This window comes from Rhineura floridana, chromosome 8 (genome assembly GCF_030035675.1).
Source record: "Rhineura floridana isolate rRhiFlo1 chromosome 8, rRhiFlo1.hap2, whole genome shotgun sequence".
Classification (NCBI taxonomy): Eukaryota; Metazoa; Chordata; class Lepidosauria; order Squamata; family Rhineuridae; genus Rhineura; species Rhineura floridana.
In genome coordinates, this window is record NC_084487.1 from 130885977 (window position 1) to 130891736 (window position 5760).

A 5760-nucleotide genomic window follows, 5' to 3' on the forward strand; every position below is an offset into this window, starting at 1 on the left:
TTCATGGCTCCCTGTGCCTGACCAGGGTGGGGCATATTACCGACAAGTAGAGTCTCATTGTGATAATGTGCCTGGGAGATAGGCAGAAGTTTGCTGAGCCTTGAAGGAAGTCTTCAAGAAACAAAGGGCTACTTTTGTGCAAGGATTCCTATTGTCAACCTCGTGAGTTTAGGGACTGGGTTTTTTTTTTACTAGCAATAGAAGATGGCATTTTAATCCATTTTATTTTGTTAATTTGCTCCAGAGGGGAATAATATTTCAGTATTTTTTAAATGTTTTTATATATTGTGTATCTTTCTTCAAGTCTCATATTTTCCTTTCTGTTTTAGTAATCTTGTGATTTGTTTTATAAACCTGGTGTGGTCTTATTTTCACCACTCATGCCTGAAGCCATAATACTGTGCTACCTCAAGAGGCTTCAGAGAGACCCCAGGGAAATTCGGAGGCTGTTTGATAAAGAGCATCCTCGTGAAAGCATGTATATTCTTATCTGGTGGCAGTAAGAATCTCAAACAGGGAGTGGGAGGGTGCAAAAGAGAGGTACATTCTGTGGTGGCCAGGTCTCCCTTCCCCAGGTGGCCAGGAACCCAGAGTAGCTGGGTGGCAGCTGTCACAGAGGGGCAGTCCTTGTGCAAATGGGATGATTTTTGGATACAATCCAAGGTTTACAGGCAAGATAGGTTTGGGGTAAGAAATGTGGTAAGATTCTACTGTATGTTGGTTATAGTTGCCACATCTATAGGGCTAATGTGCTGCTTGAATGTGTGAATATCATTTTCAGGATGGCTAATTCCACTGTAAGGCTAAAGAGAAGTCTACAGACTAGTTCACAATGCTTGTGTAAGACAATCTGGGTTCAGATTGTGCTATATTTACCCCCAGCCCAACGGTGTGCATCAGTAAAGGGGTAGGAACAGCAACTGTCAGGAAAATCCAGAAAGTTGTCATGTAAACAGAATTTTGTTGGGGTGGGTGCGATTGTTCAAACTCTAGGACATGTTGTTACATAAGGGATTATCAACATTTCCACATATAGCATGGGGTGGTGAAATCAAAATTAATAATTTTTCTTAATACAGTGTTTTGTTAAGGTATTGTTTATAAAGTTCTGGAGATTTGAGAACTCTGATATAATCTAATGCTCATTTTGCTTTCAAACTGAAAAGTGATTGAATACAACTCAGTTAAATACTACCTTGTAGTTTTATAGCAGTTTGACATCACCATTATGTTTATAGAATATTTATGTTTATGACCAGATTTGTCTCTGAAATTCCATAGGAATATTTTTACCAATATTTTGTGTTAATTTCATCATTAATTATTTCACGTGTTCCAGTTCTGTTGTCATACTATAAGAACAGTTTGTAGAAATTAGATAGGAAATGTCTGTTATTTTTCTTTCTTTTTAAAAACTCTGTTAGGTCTCTTTAAGTACTGGTTCTCTCTAAGATATTTAGTTTAAAAAGATCTAATTGGAGAATAGTCAAAATTGGGAAGGATTTAAACTTTTTAAACCTCAAAGTACGATAGTATTATATCTTTCCATATCTTCCCAAATTCTGAAACCCTGATTCAAATGTGATACCAGATCATCTCTCAGCTATCTTATTGGATAGTTTGTTTTTACTCCACCCACCCCTCATCCCCATAATCTCTCTGTCTCCATCTTGAGTTCTCCTTAGTCTCTCTCCCAATGTCCTCCAAAAGAGCCCTTCTGACCTCTACATTTTCCCATCTTTCTTTCTTCATGGAACCCAGGGTGATGTACATAGGTTTCCCAGGCAGTCTCTGATCCAGACACTGACCAACCCAAGACCTCCTTAGCCATCAGCAAGGTAGTAGCCTCATGGCCTTCAGACTATACCTTGGGACCAATAAAATGTAGTGTTCCTTTCCTTTTTACTCATCTTTTAGACCTCCTGTTACTAATTCCTTGACACAACATAATTTTACTAATTAAACTAGTAAAATACTGGCTTGGTGACAACTTTACCAGAAGGAGCACGCAGCTTCAACGGCAACTGCTGAAGATCATAGAGGCCTATCCCAAATTCTGAATTCTGTGACATTTAGAAATTAGCTTCATCTGTCTATTTTCCCAGGACTTTGGAAACAGGCTAGTACTGGTTATGGCATACTTTGAATTTTACCTGCAAAGAGGCCTCTGAACTATGCTGCAAATCACTGTTGCTCTGATACAACAGTGTCTGGCATCAATAAAACAAAATGATCTCAAGTGTTTATAAGATCTTAAAGAAATTACAACAGGCTCCCTTACAGGATTGAAAATGATCTGGGAGACAGATATGGGTGAACAAACAGACAAAGTGAAATGGATAAATCTGTAGTGTTCTAGGCCAATGAAGTCAGTACCAGCCTACATAAGGGAAAATTAGTCATAGATGATACAGAATTCCAGTACAACTATCACGTACGACAACTAACACAGCACCAACCTGTTGGTGTGGATGTGGTGCTACAGGTACATATTACCACCTGGGGTGAGAGTGTTCTCAAGTAAAGCAATTCTGGGAGATGGTGTTCAACTTCAAGAAAATCTGTAATATTATTCAGGAACCTTTTCAATGTTGTCCACAAGTTTTTAATTGTCTGTATTTGAACAGGAAAACATAATAATTAAATCCAAGGACCTTGTAATGTTTTTACTGGTTGCTGTGAGACAGGCTATTGCCTCAAAATGGAACACATTGCATAGTTTGAACATTAAAACTTGGTATAGTAATGTGTGGAATATTGCCATCTTAGAAAAAATCACGCATAACTTGCAATCTCTACAGGGAAATGAAGCCCTGGTCATTTTTCAAATTACATGGTGGAACTTTATTGTATATGCTAATAGTGTGAACCTTCCTCAGCATTAGTGTGCAATATCCTTAGAAATTTGGGATGCCTGAATAAAATGCAATATAGATTACCTCTGGTTATGTACCCATGGGACAAAATTGTATACATATAATTGGTTGTTGTCCTTCCCTTCTTGTTTTGCTTTAGGGGTTTGTTTGTTTGGTATTTGCTACATTTGTGTCTTTGCATATGAATAAAAGCCAATAAAAATATTTTTACAAAAATGTTTTCCAAAACCAACTGAATAATTCAATTGAATGCAAAAAAGTCAGTCAGTATAGTTTATGGTTAAATGCTGACTAAAGGAGCTTTTCATCTGGGTTTGAACTGCTGACAACTTTTGGCTCATCATATTTTATTATTTTTTCTTTTGTTTAGGAAACCCCCTTCCTAAGGATGAAACATAAAGAATGCTTTTCAAAAATTAACATTGAGGTGGAACTGTTGGCAGGGCTAGGGCTATGGTGAACTATAGAGGGAAATCTTTTTTTTTTTAGGTTTGCTTGAATTCACATAGGCATTGATGTATGTAGTAATGGTAACAGCAACAATGATTCTATGCCTTATGTCAAACTCCCACAACAGTTTTCCTGTGAAGAAACAATAACAAATCTTATGGTACCTGAAAAGACTATTGTGGCTAGAACTCACTTCATCAGATGCATAAAGTTTTCTTCTTATCTCTGGAAGGGAAGTAGCAATAGCTCCTATGCCAAAATAGTTGAGAAGGTCAATAGGAAACATCTCAGCTTGGTAATGTTTTTGCAGTATCAGATTTGGTGCAGTAAATGTATATGTGTCAGTTACTAGTTGCATGTAGTCTGAATCTCTACCCTATCAAAGTTGTTCTTGAAGCTGCAATAAATAAATAAAAATTGGAGACCTGCATCACAAAATTCAATTAAGTGCGAATTTCGAAGTATGGCTGTGTTTTGGTTCTCAGGTTGTTTCAGAAAGTGCAGATTTGATAAATTCAGCTTTAAATGTGAACTGAATTTAATTTCTTACCCACCTCACACACACATAACGTTTGCACATGCACACGTACACAGAAAAAACTCTATATTTATGTATAATAATGCAAAAACATGTTTTACTACATATGTAGTGGAACATCATCTTCTGTTTATTTTCTGGAAGCAAGATGCTAATACCTCATCCGTGACAGAGAACTCAAATACAAACACAAGCTCTTTGTTGCACATAAACGATCCTTTTTATGGCATACCAACATGGGAAACATGACACACATAGAAACTCCCTCATCTCTCTCCCCTCCCACACACACCAGCCAAACAGGAGAGATGCAGACACACACAAGCAGGGCTGACCAAGAAAATTAAAATGATGGTATACAGAGAATCTTAAAATTACAAATTTTACAGACATTTTGCTGCATTAGTTGGATCAGATAATAATAATAATAATGATAATGATTCTATCCTGCCCTTCCTCCCAAAGAAGCTCAGGGCAGCGGACACCAAAGTGATAAAGCAATCTCATTAAAAGTAAAATAAAAACACATTAAAAAATTTCCAAAACTTCTAAAGACATGTAAAACAGACACATACCTTCACAGTAATAATTTCATGGTTGCTAAGAACAGGGTCTTGCAGCCATCATCCTGGGTGAACAGGAATGTTGTTATTAGGACTGTGCACAGACATCCCTTCCCAATTTGCTCTGTGGGCCTGATGGGGGGGGGCTCAGGCCAACCTGCCCTGGGTTGACCCAGAGACCACCTGCCCCACCTCAGAGCCACTCCCAAATATGTTCCTTCAGGAAAGCCCCTTGCAAAGCAGCACCTGCACCATCCAGGATTCCTCCCTTGGCTCAACAGCTGATGAGCAGAGGCATTGATCCTGTGGGGCAGCATTCAGGTAGGAAGGAGAATCACAGCATTGGACATTCCTTTTCAGTCTTTGCCATTATGCAGGTTTTCCACTTGATGGCTACCTCTTCTTCCTGCTTGATGCTCTACCACCTGAGAGCCCCAGTTCGCTCTGGGTCATCCAGACTGACCTATAGCAATCTATGGCTGTCTGAACCCAACTTTTCTGAGCCCCCCAAACCTCCAAATTAGCCCAATTTAGCTTGGACCTTGGCTGAATCTGATACACAGCCCTAGTTGTTATAATTTTCCTTCATGTTAATAATGAGAGACCAATGCACCTTATCAGACGCATTCCACAATGGGAAACTGCCATTCAGAATGTCACCAGCCAGGCAGTTCCCAGTAGCAGCCTTCCCTGCTGACCATAGATGGTTAATATTGGGGGAGGTGCTCTTTTAGGTATCGGAGCTTTGTATACTAGCACTAACACCTTAAACTGGCCCTGGTAGTTCACTGACAGCCAGTGCAGTACTCTCAGGGCTGATGACACAAGGTCACATCAGGCTGCCTCATTTATCGACCTAGCAGCTGATAATGTACTAGCTGCAGCCTACCTATACAGCACATTACAGTAGTCCAGGTGGGAGATCACAAGATTATGGACAACTGAGACCAGGCTATCCTGGTCCAAGAACAGCCATGTTTGGTGAACCAGCCTAAGGTGGGCATAATCTACAGAAGCCACTTGAGACAAGATGTAAGCCAGGAGTATTCCCAGGCTATGGAGTTGTTCCTTCAGGAGGGATTATCAACTTAATTCTTGGACATGGGGACCGCCCACCCACAGCATCTCTGTCAGGATTCAGCCTCAGTTTATTGGTCCATCAAGCTCATCTTTACTTCCAGACACGTCCAACATGTGCACAGCTTCTCCTGATTCAGATAGAACGGAGAGAAAGCTGCATGTCATCAGCATACTGATGATACCATGCTCCAAATCCCCAAATGATAGCTCCCAATAGTATAGATGTCAAAAGAACCCTTGTTCAAGAGCCACA

At 39.6% G+C, this 5760-nt stretch overlaps 1 long non-coding RNA gene across 1 annotated transcript; it reads right to left on the reverse strand.

The window, feature by feature from the left end:
• Positions 1-2171: 2171 nt before the first annotated feature.
• Positions 2172-4495, reverse strand: LOC133390043 (uncharacterized). The gene is made up of 3 exons (XR_009764282.1): positions 4440-4495; positions 3520-3723; positions 2172-2613 (listed from the first exon to the last, which is right to left on the reverse strand). It is a non-coding gene; the product is annotated as an uncharacterized LOC133390043 (long non-coding RNA).
• Positions 4496-5760: the final 1265 nt, after the last annotated feature.